General features: G+C 48.3%; 1 long non-coding RNA gene across 1 annotated transcript; it reads right to left on the reverse strand.

Annotated features, from left to right (window-relative positions):
* Positions 1-10,803: 10,803 nt before the first annotated feature.
* Positions 10,804-13,745, reverse strand: LOC122377973. Its single transcript, XR_006255950.1, has 2 exons — positions 12,806-13,745; positions 10,804-10,925 (listed from the first exon to the last, which is right to left on the reverse strand). It is a non-coding gene; the product is annotated as an uncharacterized LOC122377973 (long non-coding RNA).
* Between the last annotated feature and the right edge of the window lie 11,660 nt (positions 13,746-25,405).

A 25,405-nucleotide genomic window follows, 5' to 3' on the forward strand; every position in this document is an offset into this window, starting at 1 on the left:
TCAAGGCCACACGTAGCCAGCGGGCGGAGTGAGCCGGCAGCGTGCCGATCCATAGGTAGTCGTTCAAAGTTTTAGCCGCTTACCATTGAGGCCGGGAGACGACTGTAATGTTATTTCTTGGGAACAGTTCTGTCACTTAACCCGCGCCCCGTTAGGGTCTACCAAGCATCGGTCCCATTGGGGGGGGGGGGGGAGTATTTGCCCCCACCCCCTAAGATCTCGAGAACCACGCAAAATAGCGACAAGCAGCAAACGGTGTTGGATGGCCCCAACGAGGAAAAATCTTTTGGCTCAATTTCATTGACCTCAGTCAAACCGATGACGTCACAGGTCAGGTCAAATGTAGAATTTTCACGCACGGTTAACCCTCACGTTTACAAGCATTTCAAGAAATGTGTTGCAAAATCGAGTAAAATGCATGTCGTTAATCGATAAGGAATCGATGAATGACAATATTCGATTCGCCAAACACATATTTTGCTATTTGAGGTCACTGATAGGGGCCAGGTCAGGTCACAGAGGTCAGGTCACTGAGGTTCACAATATGAAAATAACTATTATGTGATGCATGTTTCCTGGTCCATTTTAAATGACCAGTATAACGCCTTTTGGGGCGACTAACGGAGCGAGCGAGAGGGTGGGCCTTGCACGTGCGAAATTGCGAGGGGGTACCTCCAATTGACTTGTGCACGGCACCCTACTAACTGGTCTCTAGCGATGTGCCAAATTTGAGCACAATCGGCCCAGCCGTTCTCGAGATCTAGAAGCGGCACCCTGCACGTGCGCACGTGCAAAATGGGTCCCAACTGACTTGTGCACGGCACCCTACTAACCGGTTCCTAACCGTGTACCAAATTTGAGCGCAATCGGTCCAGCCGTTCCCGAGATCTGGAAACGACCCCTGCACGTGCGCACGTGCAGCAGCACCCCAACTCTGGCACATGTATATGCAGTGCCTAGTGGGTGCCTACCTACATGCCAACTTTCAGCGCAATCGGCCCAGTAGTTACCGAGATATTGCAACAATTGCAAAAGTGACACCTCTTCGTTTTGCACGTGGCACGTGCATAAGGGGTCACCCACATGCATCGGGAATAGTGCAATACTTGGTAGAAGGAATGAAGCTACCCTACAAAAATTACCGCATGTAAATCGGTCAAGTGGTTGCTGAGATATAAGCCTCGCAAAAGCGTGACCACGGCCGGCCGGCCGGCCGCTCATACTCAGAAATTTCCGTTAATCTAAGGAAAGACTACGCTCGCTTCGCTCGCTCCGTAACAAATGCGATTATGTGGGTCAGGCAACCTTTGGGGCCAGTTTAGGTTATGTTCTGGTGAAGGTCAAGTGAAGCTCAGGTCAAATTTGGCCAAATTTCTAATATGATATTTTTGCATAAAATGGGTATCGATTCGATGCAGCTCGTCACGGGAAGGCTAATGGTGGTCTTTGTTTTGCGCTACGTGGTCTGGAATTGCTAAACATTGAGTTAAATATTGACGTAATCAATTTTGAACTTTTGTTTGCTAAAACTTGGCCAAAAAAGGAAGTATCGATCTACAATTTGTTATGTTGATCGAAGAAAGCAGGGACTATTATATATATATTCCGCTTTTTTAACTCGAAAACTTTTTTTTGTTATTTTATAACAGACCAATTTCTTATTTGGGGGTCAAAATCTCAAAAGTTTGAAAATCCCAGATTGCAGTTTTTAGCGCCGTATTTACTCTACACGACCAGATAGAGAGCTTTGATTGAAATTGCTTGTTAACTGTAGCTTTTATGAGCGTTTCAAGATTTCGTGTTTTTTGCTCATTTTTGCTCGAACATGACCTCAGTTTGACCTCAATAACTCCTAACCTAAGGTAACCTAAGACTTGTAATTTTGTGAGAAGGTGTCAAATTGATTCCCGGCAAGCTACTGAAAATTTGGCAGGGCTGCGCGCCGCCGTTTTTTTTTTTTGCTTTTCAGGAAAATACACAGGAAAATATATTGCCCCCCCCCCCCCTCCCAACGGGGTGAGGGTTAACCGTGACCTGCTGAGGCTGGAGGTCGTTTCACACAAAGTTTTGTTTTCTGCTGCACTATATTTCCAGAACCTTTTCACGAAACTACCAATAAATATGTTGCATGAATGAAATTGCAGTATTATTAAAAGGATACCAGGCGTAAGAGTTAAAGTAACATCACTGTATGCTGATTTTTTTGCGTTATTTTTAGAACAAAATCGAAGTGAGCAACTAAAAAAGCAAAACATAACATTGTTTATATATGTAGGAATATGCCATAACTCGCACCAATACCGGCGTTTTCGCAGGCGCTAACGTTTGACGGGGATGGATCAGACCCCACAGTTAATCGGTTTTTGATCAAACTAGAGCTTCTTGAAAAGAAAGAGCATGTTGCACGTGACGAGAGGAAGCCGATGATACCCAATTCATAGATCATAGGTCATTCGTTGACCATGATCATACGTTGACCTTCCAAGTCAGTTTAATGACCCAATAGTCGGAGGGGTCTAGACCTGCCTTGAAGTTTTTGTCGTGAGCTTTTTATGAAGCTTTCGGTATAAGAGAGAGAGAGAGAGAGAGAGAGAGAGAGAGAGAGAGAGAGAGAGAGAGAGAGAGAGAGAGAGAGAGAGAGAGAGAGAGAGAGAGAGAGAGAGAGAGAGAGAGAGAGAGAGAGAGAGAGAGAGAGAGAGAGAGAGAGACAGAGAGACAGAGAGAAAGAGAGAGAGAGAGGGAGAGAGAGAGAGAGAGAGACAGAGAGACAGAGAGAAAGAGAGAGAGAGAGAGAGAGAGGGAGAGAGAGAGAGAGAGAGAGAGAGAGAGAGAGAGAGAGAGAGAGAGAGAGAGAGAGAGAGAGAGAGAGAGAGAGAGAGAGAGAGAGAGAGAGAGGAGAGAGAGAGAGAGAGAGAGAGAGAGAGAGAGAGAGAGAGAGAGAGAGAGGAGATTATGCGAAGTGCTCCATGGGATGACCAGAGTTGGCCTCCCGACAAGACAGAGACAGAGACAGAGAGAGCAAGAGAGAGAGAGAGAGAGAGAGAGAGAGAGAGAGAGAGAGAGAGAGAGAGAGAGAGAGCGAGAGAGAGAGAAAAAAATTAGCCACTTTAGAAAACGGTCGGTATAGGTATTAACCCTATTAGTGGCAGGCTCCTGGCTACCCCTATTAGTGGCAGGGGGGGGGGGCTGTTTACGACCCCCTCGATATCTCGAGATTTAACGGGCCGATTTTTAAAATTGAAACGGCATTCGATTTCGCTCAACGAGATCTACATTTCTAAAAAAAATGTCAATAGGGGGTAGAGGGGGGTAAAAACGGGCAAATTGCAGATACATTTTAGACTGTTTATCACGGCCAGGTTTCTGAACCAATCTTAACGCAACTTTTGCCGATCGATAGAGAATGAACCAGGAATTCACATGGATCCTAAAAATATGCATTTTCAAAAATCATAGGCGGATACAGATCACTGAGATTGGGGGTACACAAAAAGTATAGTAAATAAGGTTTTTGTTGGTAGGTACTGTTTCTAAAAAGGGTGGCAATGGTCTTGTTATTACGGAGCGAGCAAAGCGAGCGTAGTCTTTCCTTAGATTAACGGAACTTTCTGAGTATGAGCGGCCGGCCGGCCGTGGTCACGCTTTTGCGAGGCTTATATCTCAGCAACCACTTGACCGATTTACATGCGGTAATTTTTGTAGGGTAGCTTCATTCCTTCTACCAAGTATTGGACTATTCCTGATGCATGTGGGTGACCCCTTATGCACGTGCCACGTGCAAAACGAAGAGGTGTCACTTTTGCAATTGTTGCAATATCTCGGTAACTACTTGGCCGATTGCGCTGAAAGTTGGCATGTAGGTGGGCACCCACTATGCAATGCATATCCATGTGCCAGAGTTGAGGTGCTGCTGCACGTGCGCACGTGCAGGGGCACTGGCGGATCCAGGGGGGGCCACGGGGGCCATGGCCCCCCCCCCCAAAGGCCTAAAGTGGCCTGTTTGCCCCCCCCCCCAAAGCGTAAGAAAAATTGCTAAGAAAATATACCTTGATGGAGGTTTTTAGTCACTTGGTGAAGTAAAGCTTTCCACAGCATAATATGGAAGCAATATGGTAGCAGTGAGGGTCTGGGTCAGTCAAAAGTTGCGCGAGTGGAGTCGACCTTCAAAAAAGACTTGTTGGCACGTGTTTATGGCGCGGTAGCTGGGAGTTGGCGGTGTTTCGCGTGGTGTGGCATCACTGGCGGATCCGGGGGGGGGGGGGGCACGGGAGCCTGAGGTGCCCCTGACAGACCCGTGGTGCCCTTGGTAGGTCTGTGGTGCCCCTGGACCCTGGCAGGCCTGTGGTGCCTCTGGCGGGCCTAGGGTGCCCCTGCTAGGCTGCTGATGCCCCTGGGACCTGACAGGACTGTGGTGCCCCTGACAAGCCTAAAGTGCCCCCAACAGGCCCGTGATGCCCCCGACAGGCCCAAGGTGCCCCTGCGTGATGCCGTGATGCCTGCGAGGCCGGTGGTGCCCCTGCGAGGTCGGTGGGGCCCCTGACAGGCCCATGGTGCCCCTGCGAGGTCGGTGGTGCCCCTGCTAGACCGGTGGTGCCCCTGGCAGGCCTGTGGTGCCCCTGCTAGGCCGCTGGTGCCCCTGGGCCCTGACAGGACTGTGGTGCCCCTGACAGGCCCAAGGTGCCCCTGTAAGGCCTGTGGTACACCTGCTAGGCCTCTGGTGCCCCTGACAGGCCCATGGTGCCCCTGCGAGGCCGGCGGCGCCCCTGGCAGGTCTCTGGTGTCCCTGACAGACCTGGGGTGCCCCTGACAAGCCTAGCCTGTGGGGCCCCTCACAGGCCCGTGGTGCCCTTGTTAGGCCTGTGGTGCCCCTGGCGGGCTGGTAGTGCCCCTGCTAGGCCGGTGGTGCCCCTGACAGGCCTGTGGTGCCCCCGGGCACCAAGGGGGGTCATGACCCATGTGGCCCCCCTTGGATCTGCCACTGGTACATATTACCTATATTGATTTGTAATGGCGTTATGGCTTATGCAATATGCAATTGCAGGCACTTGGTATCCCTCACTTATCCCTCATTGGGGGCTCTGGCGGGCTCCTGAGGGCCCACGTCTATCTCCGGGAGCCCTAGACAGGCTCCTTTGGGTCCTTTCAGTCCACTATAGCATAAGAGGTCTCCATGCGAGTCCTATACATCTGAGGACGTACCCTGACGTCTGAGGTACTCAACTGCAGCTCCAATGGTCTCTTACACTGGCGGATCCAGGGAGGGGGCATTTAGGGCCATGCCCCCTTCCCAGAGGCCTAAAGTGGCCCGTTTGCCCCCTCCCCCAAGCGATAATGAAGCACAGTTCAATCAGTGCCTGGCCCAGGAGCCGAGCTAGACCACCTCCCGTTTTACCACCTCCCGGCCCGCAAAGGGACCCAAGCACTGACTCGAAGCGGGTTAACTGGTCGACAAAAGCAATAGTAAGTGTTTACAAAGTAATATAAAGGCATGGGTCGGGTGGGCTACCATTTATATATTTTTATTTTTAGTTAAAAAAAATATTCATAGTGTCAGGGCTGTGACGAAAAATAAGTGGCCTAAATCCGATGAGAAAACAGGATTTGGGGGTACCCTAGGTTTGGCTCCTGCATGAGTTGGCCCCCCCCAAAACGCAAGTCTGGATCCGCCAGTGTGCAGGGGTCGATTCCAGATCTCGAGAACGGCTGGACCGATGGCGCTCAAATTTGGTACATGGTTAGGGACCGGTTAGTAGGGTGCCGTGCAAAAGTCAGTTGGGACCCATTTTGCACGTGCGCACGTGCAGGGTGCCGCCTCCAGATCTCGAGAACGGCTGGGCCGATTGTGCTCAAATTTGGCACATCGCTAGAGACCGGTTAGTAGGGTGCCGTGCACAACTCAGTTGGAGGTACCCCCTCGCAATTTCGCACGTGCAAGGCTCACCCTCTCGCTTGCTCCGTTAGTCGCCCCAAAAGGCGTTATACTGGTGTTACAATTTTCTTATGAGAGTACGACTAAAATTGTATTGGTCATGCATAGGCGGTGTCAGGGCACCTATGTTGGGAGGTAAAAAATAACCCCCCTTTTTGGACGCCTGGATCCGCCTATTATAGCAAAAACGTGTCAAAAGAGGATGCACAATAACTTTGTATATGTTATCACATGATACCTTTCATTCACTGTTCGTAAAACTGGTGCAGCATCGTGATCTTCGCCCAAATGACTCGCTTCACGAATAGGACCCCCCCCCCATTCACAGTGCTCTGGAGCCGCCCCTGGTAAAGTTATGAACTTGAAATTTTCAGGGAATGTGCCCAATTTAGTTTTAGGAAAAGTCAGAAAATTTCAGCATCGTAGCTTCAGCGGTTTCGGAGATATTCCCGAAAAACCTGAGGGGTGGATAAAAACACCCCCCCCCCCCTGCCACTAATAGGGTTAAGCGACAATGCACGAATTTAAAATGAACGTGAATCCTTCTCACTAGCCTGTTCAACGTGTTTCCATTTCCATCGCTAGTGACCTCGCCTTTAGGCCATGTGACCGGAAACTGGCAGCTAAACAGCAGATATTCTAGGGGCGCGGAAACCTTGAAGATTAGCTGTGCCGCAATGTCATTTCTAGTGGTTTTCAACCTGGCTAGATCGGCTCCATGCGCTCCGCAGATCGGCAAATTTGTAGTTAAGCAGCCCTGAAGGCACCGGCCAAGTTCCTGCGCTGGTCCCGGCCAAATAAGACACAACGTGAAGGGACCAAACACAATTTCAAATGTTGGGACGTTTCTAATCACAAGTCTGGAAACGAACGGTTAATGAGATCTGACACGCCGAATGCCAATTCTGGCCTGTAATGGGCTCTAAAAACTGGTCACAGACCAAAGGTCATTTTGGTCAGGGTCATGAAATTTTCAGGGTAGGTGTAAACTTTTAATTGCAGATGGCCTGAACTTATCCTGGCTCCTGACCGCATGGGTATTTATTTACTTATGGACTATGGTGAGAAAAATAACTTACGGCACTGAAAGCTTCGCTGTTTTCCGCCACTATTTACGCGAGTTATTCAGGAAAAACCGAGAGAGGGGCTCATTTTATCACCCCTAATAAGAAGTAGGGTAAGCGGTAACATCGAAAAATAACATTTCGTGTAGGCATGTTTCTCAATTTAACCCGCGCCCTGCTGGGGGTCCTGGATTTCCACGCCCTGCTGGGGGGGGGGGGGTGTTTGAACACCCCCCCTTGCAACTCGGCTCCTGGGCCACGTAGCGATACGCGGAAGGCGGCGTTCGAAAGAGCGTAAAAAATAATGACGAAATCACTTCGGTCAATTTTTTGGTCAGGTCAAAGGTCAGGTCACCAGAGGTCATTGAAGGCAAAATTTCGCCGATTTCCAGGTCGAATGTCGAAAGTTTCCAAGAAGCCAACGCATAACTCGGGAACCAATAGAGCTACAGCGCCGCGGAAAAGCGCATTCGATAGCCCTATTAATGCCCTTTCTGAGTAATTCTCTCAGATTTGACCTAACGTCAACGGTTTTGCCTGCAGGGGGCAAAAACTGCAAAAATAGCCGATTTTTTCAGGAACAGTTTTTCTGCAATAACTTTTGACCCAATCCTTGTACGAGCTTACTTTTACCGGCATCGTGTTCCTCTCGTCAAGACGCATCGAATGAACTATAACTTGACCTTGAAAGGTCAACTTGAAAATTTGACCTCAGGTCAAGGTCATGACCTGACCGGAAAGGGTCATGTTGCATATCAGTCGATCCGTATCGTCGAGCTGAACACATTTAAGGCGTATTCATCGCTCTAGCTTGCCTCTATCAAAAGTTATTTGCGAAAAACTGTTAGATACCATTCGTGACCTAAGATGACCTCAGGGCATAAACAAGGGTCACGGACACCATTTTCAAGTTCAGTGTGTCTAAACCACTTGTAATTCGGTGTTTGGGAGTGTTTATAATGTCTTTCATCCAAAAAAGGCGCATTTCAATTTTCTCCCATTGACTTATAATGGGGAGGTCGCAAAATTGACCTGACCTTAGGTCATCGATATCAAAATTCTGAGATATACATTTTGTACATGCTATTGCTCTTAGCAATCGCTGAAAGTTTCAAAGCGATCGGTCACTCGGTGTAGCTATGACAGACATTGAAAGTTTTTATGAGGTGAGGTCACTTCAAGTGACCTGGTGACCTGACCTTGAATGACCTTGGTCTGAAATTTTAACAACATGTGTAGAATTGATGTATGATAAGGTGTACCAAAAACGGCGGCGCTCCGCGCCGCCGTTTTTGAGATATTCGCAAAAAACCACAAGGGGGGGGGTGTTCAAACACCCCCCCCAGCAGGGCGCGGGTTAACATGGTGGGTTCTTTCGTAATGTTAATAAATGCTTATAGGGTAAACAATATTGTAAGTTGACCATGGCACGACATTTCCATTTTATTTTATCCCGTTCGTTCTAGCCCCTCTCGCCTGCCACCCCCCCCCCCCCCACACCACCACCACTATCACCAAACCGGCCTAGTTGGCTGAGGCGAGGCTGGCTAAGGCGAGCGCCTCCCCTCCCTTCATGCCAAACAGCGCCTGGCTGTCGTGACCTCTGGTCTCACCGCCCGAAGGCTCGGCCGCTGTCCAATGACGCCCTGCGCGGGCCGCAGAGATAGCCTCTGCCGAGTCCCGCCTCTATCCACCGTTCACCACGCGGTGGATTCATTCATGCCTCTGTGTTTCAGCGTCCTACCCGTTGGGTGGCACCACTGTAGTCATAGGCGACTGCAGGGAAGCCGCGGTCAGAATGCCCCAAACAGCGAATTTTGAGGTTTTCTTTTAATTTCTCCGAAACTAGCCGGCATATGATCAATTTTTTTCCATGATCATGGAAGGGAGCTATACGAATAAATCGGTCACATCTTCAAGCCTACAAAGCTGAAGACGAAAAAGATATAGCCGGAAAGGCAAAACCTACGCTTAAAACCCGCGAGACCTGTACATCCGCATCGTACATCTTGAAGCCGCTATACACCGCCAGTTCAACCGTTTGTTCAACAGTCTCCCTCCCATCGGTACGTCCGATCTCCGGTCATTCCGAGGCCATGTGCTGTGGACTCCCCAGATAAATGATTACGAGCGAGCGAGCGCAGCGAGCGAAGCGAGTCTTTTCAATATAACGGAAAAATCTCAGTATGAGCGGCCCGGCCCGGCCCGGCCTGTAACGCTTTTGAGAGGCTTATATCTCAGCAACCGCTGGACCGATTGGCCTGCGGTCTTTTTTGCTGGGTAGCCCCATCCCTTCTACCCCGTAATTGACTATTTTTGATACATCTCAGTGACCGTCGTGGCACGTGCCACGTGAAAAGTCAAGGGTGTTCAAGCAGTTTTGCAAAAGTAATTATTTTGAGAGGCCCATATCTCAGCAGCGGCTTGAGCGATTGTCTTGCGGTCATTTTTATAGGTAGCTGCATCCCTTCTACCAAAGGTCGGATACTCTTGATCTATGTGAGTGACCCCCACTGCACGTGCAAAATACAACAATAAGAGGTGCCAAATTTGTCCCCATTTCAGGAACTCGGTAATTACTGGGGCGATTTCGCTGAAACTTGGCATACAGGTAGGCACCCACCAGGCAATGCATTCCCATGTGTTGCGGTTAGGGTGCTACTGCACGTGCGCACGTGCAGGGGGCGTTTCCAGATCTCGAGAACGGCTGGGCCGATTGCGCTCAAATTTGGTACATGGTTGGGGACCGGTTAGTAGGGTGCCGTGCAAAAGTCATTTTGGACCCCGTTTGCACGTGCGCACGTGCAGAATGCCGCTTCCAGATCTCAGGAACGGCTGGGCCGATTGCGTTCAAATTTGGCACACCGCTAGCGACCGGTTAGAAGGGTGTTTTGCTGCTTTGCACAAGCCCGTTGGAAGTACCCTCTCGCCCTTTTGCACGTGCAGGGCTCACTATCTCGCTCGCTCGTTCTTCGCCCAAAAGGCGTTTTACTGGTAATAGTTGGTAATAGTTTTCACGACAGGCAGCGTCTGGTACATACACATTTAGTGCGCATTGGGTGCATATTTTGTCAAATTAGGTGTAGGGGTTTGGTCAACTTAGGTTCAGTTTGTTTCTTAAAAGTTATCAGCTTCGGTTGCACAGATGCTTATAAGTTATATGCCTCATTTTTAGATTATACTACATTTTGTTCGAATAAAACACTGAAATAATTTCATGATATGAATATATTTCTTGTAAAAAACACTTGGTACCAGGGGTGCGGAGCCGGAGCTGGGGCCGGAGCCGCCGGAGCCGGCACATTTTGCCCGGAGCCGAAGCCGGAGCCGGAGCCGCCATGACAATTCACCCGGAGCCGGAGCCGGAGCTGGAGCCGATTTTTTTCCGAAGCCGGAGCTGGAGCCGGAGCTGTCTGAAATTTCCACGGCTCCGCATCTCTGCGCATAGGGGATGTACTGAGTCGGAGCCGGAGCCGAAGCCGGAGCCGCCGGAGCCGGAACTTTTTACTCGGAGCTGGAGCCGGAGCCGGAGCCGCCATGACATTTCACCCGGAGCCCGAGCCGGAGCTGGATACGATTTTGTTCTCCGGAGCCGGAGCCGGAGCCGGAGCCGTCTGAAATTTTCACGGCTCCGCATCCCTGCTTGGTACAGATTTGGTCAAATTAGGTGCATTCGCCAGTTAGCCTGTCGTGAAAACGGCTAATATGTATGTAAGCACTTTTCCATTGAGCCCTTGTTTCTGTTATGTCAAAAGTGCTTTGAATTTGAAGTTGGTGCGTGTTTGACCTAAGAGAAATAAGCACACGTTTTAGTTTCAGATAGTTACATTTATTATTTCTGTAAAAAGCGGACAAGAGTGGTGATCATACACCCACGTCCCCAGACCTTAGGGGCACACAGACCTGCGACAGACCCCCAACCTTTCTAGTACCTACTGTTAAAAGATAAGCAAGTAATAGCCTTTGGCTCATTGTATAATAGACAAAAGAAATGGAAAAGAATATATGTGCGATATTTCGTGTTCGACACTTTTTCATGCACTGATGTTTAAAAAATATTTTTTTTGACAAGCAAACACATAAAACGAGCACAGTTGAATATCCCTCCTCTGATAAAGAAACATTGGATTACATAATAATTTCAGAAATGTCGACAAAATCATTCAAAGTCCAACAAGTACAGAGTTATACGGGCATAAATGATAACTCATGCCCAGCATGCCCACCACAAAACACAGATATCCCCTAAAACATTCCCTAAACACATTGCGCGAGTGAGGGAGGCAGAAAGAAAGTAAGGCAGGCAGGAAGGAGGCGGCGTTGGAGAACGGCGGGCACCAGACCGGTCTGCATCAGCTTCAAGTGTAAAAAACAACATTGGACAGGACTGCAAGAAGGTGAATAAAATGACACACAAAAAGGTAGACAAGACTTTTACTGGAGGGTCTGTCCTGGATGAGACGTGCTCTATCTTGTCATTGAGTTATACTGTATTTGCATGGGAGCAATCAGTTTCCAGGATGTGGCATTTTTATTTATTGATGGTTTACGGTTTCTGATCTCTAAAGACTCTGTGATTTTCATCTGTGCTGCATCCTTTAAGTTTGTGTGCAGTAGTTTGAGTTTGAGCATGTCGTTTGTTATCTCAGTGTCTGGGTGAGCATCTCTCATGTGTTCCCCGAAATGTGTGCCAGGTCGTTTGTGTCTAGCGTCCCCTAAATGTTCCATAAATCTGGTTCTGATACGTCTTCGTGTTTCTCCAATGTAGATGGCTGAACATAATGTGCATGTGATGTGGTATACTACGTTTTTAAGGTGACATTTCCCAACTGCACCTGCTTGACAAGCGTGACAGGTTGTACGATTTCCCCTTGGGCATGGTGGTTGATCCAATCCTGATCTAATGAGCGTGTTGGCTAGTGTTTTGCCCCCCTTCCATGCTATTTTGACATTTAGTTCAGATTTCTTTGTTATGTTGTTGATTTTTCTCGATAGGTCTTCGTCAATGTATGGAAGGGATATGTAATTTACTTTCGGTTTGGTCCGTGGGTGCTGTGTTTGGTTTCGAGTTTTCCTTTGGATGTTAGTGATCATTTTCTCTGGATATCCATTCGAGAGGAAAATATCTTTTATTTTCTTGATGCCTCTGTTCTTTGCTGACGTGTTTGAACCCAAACGTAGGGCTCGAATGGTTTGTGAGTGGATAACTGCGCGTTTAGTTTGCATGGGATGTGCTGACTTGAAGTGAACGATAATAGGAGCGGCCATGGGCTTGACATAAAGCTCTGTTGTGAAGTTCCCAGCTCCGTCTAAGGTAAGTAACGTATCCAGAAAAGGAATGTGTTGCTCTGGTGATTGATCAGATCTTTCAATGCTGAATTTCAGGGAGGGGTGAACCTTACTTTCTTTCTGCCTCCCTCACTCGCGCAATGTGTTTAGGGAATGTTTTAGGGGATATCTGTGTTTTGTGGTGGGCATGCTGGGCATGAGTTATCATTTATGCCCGTATAACTCTGTACTTGTTGGACTTTGAATGATTTTGTCGACATTTCTGAAATTATTATGTAATCCAATGTTTCTTTATCAGAGGAGGGATATTCAACTGTGCTCGTTTTATGTGTTTGCTTGTCAAAAAAAATATTTTTTAAACATCAGTGCATGAAAAAGTGTCGAACACGAAATATCGCACATATATTCTTTTCCATTTCTTTTGTCTATTATACAATGAGCCAAAGGCTATTACTTGCTTATCTTTTAATAATAATGGGGCTCATTTTCAAAGAAACCCTCACCATCATTCAACAGTACCTACTGTTATAACTTATCCTAGTGGTGACTGAGGACCACAACCTGTGTCCCCATAAGTCGCCTCTACCGGGCAGGTGCCTATGCCACATGAATGTCAGGTGCAAACGTCTCAGTGGCCTGGTGCTTCCAGCAGCTCCTTGCCTTGCGTAGTCCTGCTATAGACCCTAAGGCTATGGTCACTCAGAAAACATTATAGGAGCCCCATGGCCCACATCCGTCTATTCGAATGAACTACCCTACTAGTACAGGCCACATATTTGTTGACGCCGTTGGCATGCATACTCGCATGCAAGCATTCTTAGATTTGAAGTTGTTCAGGTTGCCGCCCACGCCGCCGAAGTAGAATTTTCGGCAGCAAGTGCCGTCGAAGTAGTAGCGTTTGATTTGGGCGAGGCAGATGCCCTCGTCCATCGGGTCGTTGCAGAACTGGGGCCTGTTGCAAAAGCCCAAGGGAGCGGGTGCACCAGTGGTGGCGGGGGCTGGTGGTGCGGTGGTGGTGGGGGCTGGTGGTGCGCCGATGCTGGGGCAGCGCCGCTCGCATGACGCTTTTGATTTGAACTTGTTTGCGCTATCCTTGCAACCGCGGTATGTGAATGTTTTACATTTATCTTCCGATTGACTGTAATACCAACGCGTTAACCTCATGAAGAGTCTGCATTTGCCGCTCGGTGGCTCCTGGTCGCAAAGCTCCCGACCGCAGGCCAGTCTGCACTTGGAAGCCGATTTGAACCGGTTCTTGTTTCCCTTGCATCCTCCGTACTGGAACTGGACACATTCTCCCCGCTCTTCGTTGAAGTACCACCGTTTGAAGGAGGCTTTGCAGGGGCCCTGCACGGCGGGCAGCTTGCACCACTCATATTTGAACTTGTGGCCGGTCACAGCCGCAGCGCTCAGAGCCAGGACCAGGATGGAGGCCCGCATGCCGGCCGCTCGGTCGCTGCGCTGCCGCGGAGCGGTACTGTGGCCAGGAGCCGGACGGTAGAGGTCTGCACCGGCCGGCTGCAGCCGCGGCTGGCTGCAGCCCCACGGCTGTGGGCCGGGGCGGCTGCAAATATCTCCAAGAACATGGCTACGGCTGTGGCCACGGCTGTGAGATTTCAAGCTCAATCTTAAGTACTCAAATATAAAATTTTAAATCCTTAATCTTACATTCTGATAAGCAGTCTAGCCTGTAAAAACCATGCAAAGGATGCCCAGCAACATTGAAAGTGGTGAAGCCTTTGAAAACCTGTAATGGTTTTACCATTTGCTGTAGGGGAGTTTGCACTCTGGTAGAGAATACTAATTATAGCTACCAATTGTTCCTTCATCATCAAGAGCTTGACAGTTGCAGAAAATGCAACATGTTGCATTGTCACATCCCTCTCAAATCAATCTCACCTGGTCATTAGGAGAGCACCTTACAGCTATTGAAGACGAGCGTTCAATAATTCCTTCAGGTAATAGAAAAAGAAATCAGGCCTAGGTAAAGGCAGGTAAAGGCTTCATAAAATATTATCTAAAATAACTCTTAAACGTTGTAGTTGTTGTGGGTTAGGGCGCGTAGCAACTTGGAGAGACTCTTAGACGTATTTCTGGATTTTCGCCCGGCTAGTCCAATTACATAATATAAAACTGGCGCTTTATGTTCTAACTGGTGTGTAGGTGACCGGTAACAGAAAATGCTGATCAACGAAGCCAATGGAATTAGATTATAAGTGAGCATAAACCTTACTTACGGTTAATTCACATGATGGTGAAAACCCTGAACACGTAATTCACATGACGGTGAAAACCCTGAACACAATATTTCTTACGCGAGCTGTTGACTTTACTAATAAAATGACGTCTTCTTCTGAAAATGTAAAAATTTGATACCAAATCTTTGTTTGAGAGCAATTTTTCAACTGTATAGCGTTATGATATATTAATTATAATTTTTATGGCTGTTTATAGTGACACAAACAATTTATTGCCAAATCTTTGCTATTGACGTCATTTAAAACTCAAGTAAAATTTTTGATTGAAAGAGGCAATTGTGGCTCGCACGTCCTTGGGCATTTGAGCGAAGATCAAGACACCAGCTCACAAGTGTTCATGTCTATTATGTATTGTTAATAAAAGTCATTCCCACTGTTGTGTTTGCGACTCCAGACATCTCGGCTCTTTGGCTATACACGTAAGTACCTCCCTTAGCTTTGATTCCACATTAAGATAGGATCCCACGTTGTTTTTGCTACCGGGTTCACATAAACCGGTTTAACGTAAGACTTGCTGCCCGGCGAAAATTGCCGGAGTAACTGCCCCCTGCTCGATGTAACGGAAGTTGGCACAGATTCAGCACAGATTCAGCACAGCACAGATTCGGTAGGGGGAAAAAAGGCCCCGGTAGAGGGAAACCTTTATGACCCGTTTTCCCCTAGAAATGACGTCACAAAGAGGTAAAAATGGGTATCAATCGAAAGCTCTCGTTTACCCAGACACAGTCCTGCAGGAAAATTCCACTTTTTCCCCATAGGAAAGTTTTTACGGGAAAATCAAAATTTTGGGTCAATGGGGGGTCCCCCCCGATTTCGTTCAAAATCGGCACACAGGTGCCCCACCACCAGCCGAGAAACTTTCCCCAAAACGGTCCCCGTTGCATTGACGTTTAAGGCCCTTAAAGCCCCGTAAACTCGTAAAAAATTCGTAAATTCGCCCTTGTACGGCCAAAAACGGGGCGCTAGGGTAAAAATGGGTATCAATCGAAAGCTCTCGTTTACCCAGACACAGTCCTGCAGGAAAATTCCACTTTTTCCCCATAGGAAAGTTTTTACGGGAAAATCAAAATTTCGGGTCAATGGGGGGTCCCCCCCGATTTCGTTCAAAATCGGCACACAGGTGCCCCACCACCAGCCGAGAAACTTTCCCCAAAACGGTCCCCGTTGCATTGACGTTTAAGGCCCTTAAAGCCCCGTAAACTCGTAAAAAATCCGTAAATTCGCCCTTGTACGGCCAAAAACGGGGCGCTAGGGTAAAAATGGGTATCAATCGAAAGCTCTCGTTTACCCAGACACAGTCCTGCAGGAAAATTCCACTTTTTCCCCATAGGAAAGTTTTTACGGGAAAATCAAAATTTCGGGTCAATGGGGGGTCCCCCCCGATTTCGTTCAAAATCGGCACACAGGTGCCCCACCACCAGCCGAGAAACTTTCCCCAAAACGGTCCCCGTTGCATTGACGTTTAAGGCCCGTAAAGCCCCCTAGACTCGTAAAATATCCGTAAAATCGCCTTTGTACGGACAAAAAAGTGGTGCTATGGTAAAAATGGGTATCAATCGAAAGCTCTCGTTTACCCAGACACAGTCCTGCAGGAAAATTCCACTTTTTCCCATAGGAAAGTTTTTACGGGAAAATCAAAATTTTGGGTCAATGGGGGGTCCCCCCCGATTTCGTTCAAAATCGGCACACAGGTGCCCCACCACCAGCCGAGAAACTTTCCCCAAAACGGTCCCCGTTGCATTGACGTTTAAGGCCCTTAAAGCCCCGTAAACTCGTAAAAAATCCGTAAATTCGCCCTTGTACGGCCAAAAACGGGGCGCTAGGGTAAAAATGGGTATCAATCAAAAGCTCTCGTTTACCCAGACACAGTCCTGCAGGAAAATTCCACTTTTTCCCCATAGGAAAGTTTTTACGGGAAAATCAAAATTTCGGGTCAATGGGGGGTCCCCCCCGATTTCGTTCAAAATCGGCACACAGGTGCCCCACCACCAGCCGAGAAACTTTCCCCAAAACGGTCCCCGTTGCATTGACGTTTAAGGCCCTTAAAGCCCCGTAAACTCGTAAAAAATCCGTAAATTCGCCCTTGTACGGCCAAAAACGGGGCGCTAAAGTAAAAATGGGTATCAATCGAAAGCTCTCGTTTACCCAGACACAGTCCTGCAGGAAAATTCCACTTTTTCCCCATAGGAAAGTTTTTACGGGAAAATCAAAATTTTGGGTCAATGGGGGGTCCCCCCCGATTTCGTTCAAAATCGGCACACAGGTGCCCCACCACCAGCCGAGAAACTTTCCCCAAAACGGTCCCCGTTGCATTGACGTTTAAGGCCCTTAAAGCCCCGTAAACTCGTAAAAAATCCGTAAATTCGCCCTTGTACGGCCAAAAACGGGGCGCTAGGGTAAAAATGGGTATCAATCAAAAGCTCTCGTTTACCCAGACACAGTCCTGCAGGAAAATTCCACTTTTTCCCCATAGGAAAGTTTTTACGGGAAAATCAAAATTTCGGGTCAATGGGGGGTCCCCCCCGATTTCGTTCAAAATCGGCACACAGGTGCCCCACCACCAGCCGAGAAACTTTCCCCAAAACGGTCCCCGTTGCATTGACGTTTAAGGCCCTTAAAGCCCCGTAAACTCGTAAAAAATCCGTAAATTCGCCCTTGTACGGCCAAAAACGGGGCGCTAAAGTAAAAATGGGTATCAATCGAAAGCTCTCGTTTACCCAGACACAGTCCTGCAGGAAAATTCCACTTTTTCCCCATAGGAAAGTTTTTACGGGAAAATCAAAATTTCGGGTCAATGGGGGGTCCCCCCCGATTTCGTTCAAAATCGGCACACAGGTGCCCCACCACCAGCCGAGAAACTTTCCCCAAAACGGTCCCCGTTGCATTGACGTTTAAGGCCCTTAAAGCCCCGTAAACTCGTAAAAAATCCGTAAATTCGCCCTTGTACGGCCAAAAACGGGGCGCTAGGGTAAAAATGGGTATCAATCGAAAGCTCTCGTTTACCCAGACACAGTCCTGCAGGAAAATTCCACTTTTTCCCCATAGGAAAGTTTTTACGGGAAAATCAAAATTTCGGGTCAATGGGGGGTCCCCCCCGATTTCGTTCAAAATCGGCACACAGGTGCCCCACCACCAGCCGAGAAACTTTCCCCAAAACGGTCCCCGTTGCATTGACGTTTAAGGCCCGTAAAGCCCCCTAGACTCGTAAAATATCCGTAAAATCGCCTTTGTACGGACAAAAAAGTGGTGCTATGGTAAAAATGGGTATCAATCGAAAGCTCTCGTTTACCCAGACACAGTCCTGCAGGAAAATTCCACTTTTTTCCCATAGGAAAGTTTTTACGGGAAAATCAAAATTTTGGGTCAATGGGGGGTCCCCCCCGATTTCGTTCAAAATCGGCACACAGGTGCCCCACCACCAGCCGAGAAACTTTCCCCAAAACGGTCCCCGTTGCATTGACGTTTAAGGCCCTTAAAGCCCCGTAAACTCGTAAAAAATCCGTAAATTCGCCCTTGTACGGCCAAAAACGGGGCGCTAGGGTAAAAATGGGTATCAATCAAAAGCTCTCGTTTACCCAGACACAGTCCTGCAGGAAAATTCCACTTTTTCCCCATAGGAAAGTTTTTACGGGAAAATCAAAATTTCGGGTCAATGGGGGGTCCCCCCCGATTTCGTTCAAAATCGGCACACAGGTGCCCCACCACCAGCCGAGAAACTTTCCCCAAAACGGTCCCCGTTGCATTGACGTTTAAGGCCCTTAAAGCCCCGTAAACTCGTAAAAAATCCGTAAATTCGCCCTTGTACGGCCAAAAACGGGGCGCTAAAGTAAAAATGGGTATCAATCGAAAGCTCTCGTTTACCCAGACACAGTCCTGCAGGAAAATTCCACTTTTTCCCCATAGGAAAGTTTTTACGGGAAAATCAAAATTTCGGGTCAATGGGGGGTCCCCCCCGATTTCGTTCAAAATCGGCACACAGGTGCCCCACCACCAGCCGAGAAACTTTCCCCAAAACGGTCCCCGTTGCATTGACGTTTAAGGCCCTTAAAGCCCCGTAAACTCGTAAAAAATCCGTAAATTCACCCTTGTACGGCCAAAAACGGGGCGCTAAAGTAAAAATGGGTATCAATCGAAAGCTCTCGTTTACCCAGACACAGTCCTGCAGGAAAATTCCACTTTTTCCCCATAGGAAAGTTTTTACGGGAAAATCAAAATTTCGGGTCAATGGGGGGTCCCCCCGATTTCGTTCAAAATCGGCACACAGGTGCCCCACCACCAGCCGAGAAACTTTCCCCAAAACGGTCCCCGTTGCATTGACGTTTAAGGCCCGTAAAGCCCCCTAGACTCGTAAAATATCCGTAAAATCGCCTTTGTACGGACAAAAAAGTGGTGCTATGGTAAAAATGGGTATCAATCGAAAGCTCTCGTTTACCCAGACACAGTCCTGCAGGAAAATTCCACTTTTTCCCATAGGAAAGTTTTTACGGGAAAATCAAAATTTTGGGTCAATGGGGGGTCCCCCCCGATTTCGTTCAAAATCGGCACACAGGTGCCCCACCACCAGCCGAGAAACTTTCCCCAAAACGGTCCCCGTTGCATTGACGTTTAAGGCCCTTAAAGCCCCGTAAACTCGTAAAAAATCCGTAAATTCGCCCTTGTACGGCCAAAAACGGGGCGCTAGGGTAAAAATGGGTATCTATCGAAAGCTCTCGTTTACCCAGACACAGTCCTGCAGGAAAATTCCACTTTTTTCCCATAGGAAAGTTTTTACGGGAAAATCAAAATTTTGGGTCAATGGGGGGTCCCCCCCGATTTCGTTCAAAATCGGCACACAGGTGCCCCACCACCAGCCGAGAAACTTTCCCCAAAACGGTCCCCGTTGCATTGACGTTTAAGGCCCGTAAAGCCCCCTAGACTCGTAAAATATCCGTAAAATCGCCTTTGTACGGACAAAAAAGTGGTGCTATGGTAAAATTGGGTATCAATCGAAAGCTCTCGTTTACCCAGACACAGTCCTGCAGGAAAATTCCACTTTTTTCCCATAGGAAAGTTTTTACGGGAAAATCAAAATTTTGGGTCAATGGGGGGTCCCCCCGATTTCGTTAAAAATCGGCACACAGGTGCCCCACCACCAGCCGAGAAACTTTCCCCAAAACGGTCCCCGTTGCATTGACGTTTAAGGCCCTTAAAGCCCCGTAAACTCGTAAAAAATCCGTAAATTCGCCCTTGTACGGCCAAAAACGGGGCGCTAGGGTAAAAATGGGTATCAATCGAAAGCTCTCGTTTACCCAGACACAGTCCTGCAGGAAAATTTCACTTTTTCCCCATAGGAAAGTTTTTATTTTCCCGTAAAAACTTTCCTATGGGGAAAAAGTGAAATTTTCCTGCAGGACTGTGTCTGGGTAAACGAGAGCTTTCGATTGATACCCATTTTTACCATAGCACCACTTTTTTGTCCGTACAAAGGCGATTTTACGGATATTTTACGAGTCTAGGGGGCTTTACGGGCCTTAAACGTCAATGCAACGGGGACCGTTTTGGGGAAAGTTTCTCGGCTGGTGGTGGGGCACCTGTGTGCCGATTTAAAACGAAATCGGGGGGGACCCCCCATTGACCCGAAATTTTGATTTTCCCTTAAAAACTTTCCTATGGGGAAAAAGTGAAATTTTCCTGCAGGACTGTGTCTGGGTAAACGAGAGCTTTCGATTGATACCCATTTTTACCCTAGCGCCCCGTTTTTGGCCGTACAAGGGCGAATTTACGGATTTTTTACGAGTTTACGGGGCTTTAAGGGCCTTAAACGTCAATGCAACGGGGACCGTTTTGGGGAAAGTTTCTCGGCTGGTGGTGGGGCACCTGTGTGCCGATTTTGAACGAAATCGGGGGGGACCCCCCATTGACCCGAAATTTTGATTTTCCCGTAAAAACTTTCCTATGGGGAAAAAGTGGAATTTTCCTGCAGGACTGTGTCTGGATAAACGAGAGCTTTCGATTGATACCCATTTTCACCATAGCGCCCCGTTTTTGGCCGTACAAGGGCGAATTTACGGATTTTTTACGAGTTTACGGGGCTTTAAGGGCCTTAAACGTCAATGCAACGGGGACCGTTTTGGGGAAAGTTTCTCGGCTGGTGGTGGGGCACCTGTGTGCCGATTTTGAACGAAATCGGGGGGGACCCCCCATTGACCCAAAATTTTGATTTTCCCGTAAAAACTTTCCTATGGGAAAAAAGTGGAATTTTCCTGCAGGACTGTGTCTGGGTAAACGAGAGCTTTCGATTGATACCCATTTTTACCATAGCACCACTTTTTTGTCCGTACAAAGGCGATTTTACGGATATTTTACGAGTCTAGGGGGCTTTACGGGCCTTAAACGTCAATGCAACGGGGACCGTTTTGGGGAAAGTTTCTCGGCTGGTGGTGGGGCACCTGTGTGCCGATTTTGAACGAAATCGGGGGGGACCCCCCATTGACCCGAAATTTTGATTTTCCCGTAAAAACTTTCCTATGGGAAAAAGTGGAATTTTCCTTCAGGACTGTGTCTGGGTAAACGAGAGCTTTCGATTGATACCCATTTTTACCATAGCACCACTTTTTTGTCCGTACAAAGGCGATTTTACGGATTTTTTACGAGTTTACGGGGCTTTAAGGGCCTTAAACGTCAATGCAACGGGGACCGTTTTGGGGAAAGTTTCTCGGCTGGTGGTGGGGCACCTGTGTGCCGATTTTGAACGAAATCGGGGGGGACCCCCCATTGACCCAAAATTTTGATTTTCCCGTAAAAACTTTCCTATGGGAAAAAAGTGGAATTTTCCTGCGGGACTGTGTCTGGGTAAACGAGAGCTTTCGATTGATACCCATTTTTACCTCTTTGTGACGTCATTTCTAGGGGAAAACGGGTCATAAAGGTTTCCCTCTACCGGGGCCTTTTTTCCCCCTACCGAATCTGTGCTGTGCTGAATCTGTGCTGAATCTGTGCCAACTTCCGTTACATCCCTGCTCGGGTATGGCACTAGGCCGACCGAGCAAAAAAAAAAAATATTTGGAAAAATCAAAATAGATGAATGTTTTTCTTTCTTGGATGCTCACTAGTGTTTTTTGATGCCTTGCATATCAAATTAGTTTGAGACTTGCCGAGAAGGCTGCTTCAAGTCTGGCATATCACACCCCAGAAAATATGCAAGGTAAGAAAGAAGCAAGAGTTTTGACTAGAAAATCACTGTTTGACAGTCAATCAACTTCAGTTTCATTTTCCATACCTAACATTGATAATGAAAAGCATCAGGGTCTGTTGGGTATTTATTTACTTTAGGACCGGCAGCCTTTACTTTCGTCGCGAACCCCAAGTGATAGTAAGAAGCATATCACATTACATAATTCACTGGCGGTCGCAGCCGCTAGCAAAAGGGGGGGCCAAAGTCACACTCGCGGGACATAACATTTATCCGTCACCGGGAGGGGGGGGGGGGTGATCGGCTAATTTTTTACGTCCACGAGGTGCCGCGCAGTTGGCATTACTTATGCTTCATCCATCTGATTCTTGCGTGAAATTTTTAAGCTCAATTTAAGGCAAAATCACCAGTTCCATTTCCCGTCCCACGGTGCTTCCACCGGTCGGCCCACTGCACCATGACGACGGATCGGTGTAGCATAGGTATACTGGAAGGTCAGGCACGCGGATTCATGACCTTACCACTATAAAACAATTCGGAAAAGTACAGATACCTCTTGCTTTGAACAAGCATGTGAAACCCAGAGAGCATTTTCAGACTATGACATTTACTCATATAGGTAACATAGGTACCTAGTTGTGTGGCACCGACCGACTTCTGGAGACCCCCCACAGGTTCCGAGCTTTCAAAATTGGCATCTGAGGGCCGCGCGCGACTCCTGCGGGGCTTCGCAGCGGCTCTATTGGGGCTCACTCAACCTGCCTAGTCTTACTGCTAAAAAGACTGGCCCTGAGCCCTAAGGACTTCATCAGTCTCTGCCAGCCCCAGGACCCACACCGGCTCATGGGGTCCCGACGTCGAAATATGAGAGAATCTGCGCCGGACCATCAGGACGCAAAGTAATCTCGATCAGGACCAACGTAAGGCTGTGCCGGAGACTGCGTGAGCCCTCTGATCTTCAGAAACCCACCCATATATGTTTTCACGTAGAGGCCAGTTTAGGGCCCTCAGAGACCAGTACAGGGCCTGCAAACTACAAAGGCCAGTAGTTTGAGACAATCAGTGACCGAGTTGGGCTCTCAGAGGCTAATGTGGGTTATTACAGGCCAACATGGGCCCTCAGAGGTCAGCGTGGGGCCCTAAAAGACCGGCATGAGCCGTCGTTGGACCCCAGAGGCCAGCAGAGGGCCCTCAAAGGCCAAGGTGGGCCCTCCTCAAATGCCAATGCAGGCCCTTAGAGGCCGGCATCAGGTCTTCAGCAGCCAGTGCGGGGCCCTCATTGGCACCTTAAGGTTCGTCTTGGGACACCACAGACAGAAATAAGGCCACCAGAGACCGGTGTGAGACCCTCAGACGCCGGTTGGGACCCCTGAGGCCTGTTAGGGGCCCTCATAGGCCAGATGTGGGGTCTCAGAGGTTGATGTAGGCTCTTAGCGGTCAACGTGGGCACTTGACCGCCACTGAAGTTCCCTCAGAGGTCAGTGTAGGACGCTCAAAGACCGGTGTGGGAGCTATATTAATAGCTGGGCGTGGGTTTTTTTTGAGCTTCGTGACGATCGAATAATTGCCAGGGGCGGCCCCATACACCTATATGGGGGCCCATTGGTTGTTTGAGGGGGGGGGGCAAATGATATGATGGCCCCCTTTATTGACCTTGGGGGGGGCATGGCCCTGATGCCCCCCCCCCCCGCGACCGCCACTGTGTACACATTACACACATGCCTCTGAGATTACATACTAGCTCATGCAAACTCTATGCAGGCCCCGGAGTTCCCACGCTAATCCTTAAGAAACCAAGCCGGCATACGGCGTCACCACCGGGCTTCTGAGGTGCACAGCACCAACCCATGACGTCTTACTTTAGTGTCTTAGAGCCAATCTCCTTTAGCAGGGCCCACCCACCACTGCCGAAGAGGGTCTCATGCCAGCCATTGCTGGGCCTACGAGAGCCTCAAGTAAACCCACGCTGATATTCCATATAAGATCCGGCCATACTCGTGAACCGGTGCCAGCGACGCTGACCACCAAATTGACAGAATGCGAAACTGAGCCCTCATGAGTGAAATTTACGTCCTTTGATGGCGCAAGAAAGAAAATGAAACATACGAAAAGCTTTTCTAGGACTTTTGTTCGATCTGAAAGGTGGGGCCAAAAGATAGTATGGCCCCACCTTTCAGCACCAAAGGGGGGGCCATGGCCCCCGTGGCCCCCCCCCCTGGGACCGCCAGTGACATAATTTGACCTTTTGATTTCATAGCTGATAGTCATTCATGGCACAAACAAGTTTAAATGCACCAATACAGCATTTACCGTCACCGCCGTAGATCCCCACCGACTGCGTACTCCACCGGCCACGCACTGTGCTCCAAGGTTCAGTGAATACATATTAACGATGCTATTCAACTGTGAGGAAAGTGACGTCATGAAATTTCTCGTCGCGAAGCAGCGGCAGTGCCGAAGGCAATGCCTTAGGAGAGATTACAGGCAATGGTAGGTCAAATATTTTTAGGTTAAGTGGTTGTGTATTTGGCTTCAGGCCGAAGGCCTGAAGCCTAATGCACAACCACTTAACCTAAAAATATTTGACCTACCATTGCTTGCAATCTATTCATGCGAGCAACTTTTTCCTTATCCCCGGGTAGGCAAATATCAGTAGGTCAGGTTAGGTAAGGTTAGGTTATGTTCTGATAATTTTTTCCGTGTTTAATTTGCTATCCTACCCCATAGCACCCAATTTTTTATGACGTCATTTTCATTGAATTTAACATGCACACATTTTTCCTTTTCGCAAATGGCAACGGCGCAAACACGTTGTTTATATTCTAATCGCCGCATTCGTATTATTTCGTCGGTGTACGTTACGTGAGGCGGGGTGAGATGGCTGGATTTTATCAAGTTTTTGTGTGACTTTTTGCAGTTTTGGTGACATGTAAGTATCATTTCTTGATTTAGGATGTCAAATAATGGAAGACTGTCGAAAATTTCCCTTTGAAAAAGTGTGCCGGTCCTAAAGTAAATATTTACCGGTCTGTTGTTCTGTCCCACAACCATGCTTCAGGATTTGGCATTAGATGTCTACACTGCTAGTGCTTCTATTCTGGTTCGTTGTTTATGTTTTCTGTTGATGTAGGTACTAGGTACCTACCTACCCATCTTTCTTAACCCCTTGCAAGGGCTTGTGTAGACATGCATTGCGCATCAAGCTTCAGGCCTTCGGCCTAAAGCCAGATGGCAGATACACAACCACTTAACCTATGATGCTTCATGAGCTTGAGAATCTATAGCCCATTGCAATGTGCTTTTGGCTATATGTTTCAACTAAAAACAACTTATTATATACTATTTGGTTGCATTTCATTGAAAGTATCCACGGCCGGCTGACGGCTGGCTGCCCACAGTTTGCCACGGCTGTGGGCGGCTGTGGCTGTGGAGCCACGGCTGCGGGGCGGCTAGGCTGTGGAAAATTGCAGCCGTGCAGAACTCTACCGGACGGGCAGCGCGCTCGTCGACTCCGCCCACCTACGGAAACGGGGGGAGGGGCATTCCGCATCTGCATTCCGCAGTGCGCAGGGCGCGCGGATCTAACCAAAGTAGCAACGCAAAAATAGCAATATTTCGTATCTAAGCAACAGAAGGTGCTTATATAAATTATTTTCAACCAAACTTTCAACTAGACGGTCCAGACTCGAACCGC

Source organism: Amphibalanus amphitrite, unplaced genomic scaffold (assembly GCF_019059575.1).
Source record: "Amphibalanus amphitrite isolate SeventyFive unplaced genomic scaffold, NRLGWU_Aamphi_draft 000053F_arrow, whole genome shotgun sequence".
NCBI classification, from domain to species: domain Eukaryota; kingdom Metazoa; phylum Arthropoda; class Thecostraca; order Balanomorpha; family Balanidae; genus Amphibalanus; species Amphibalanus amphitrite.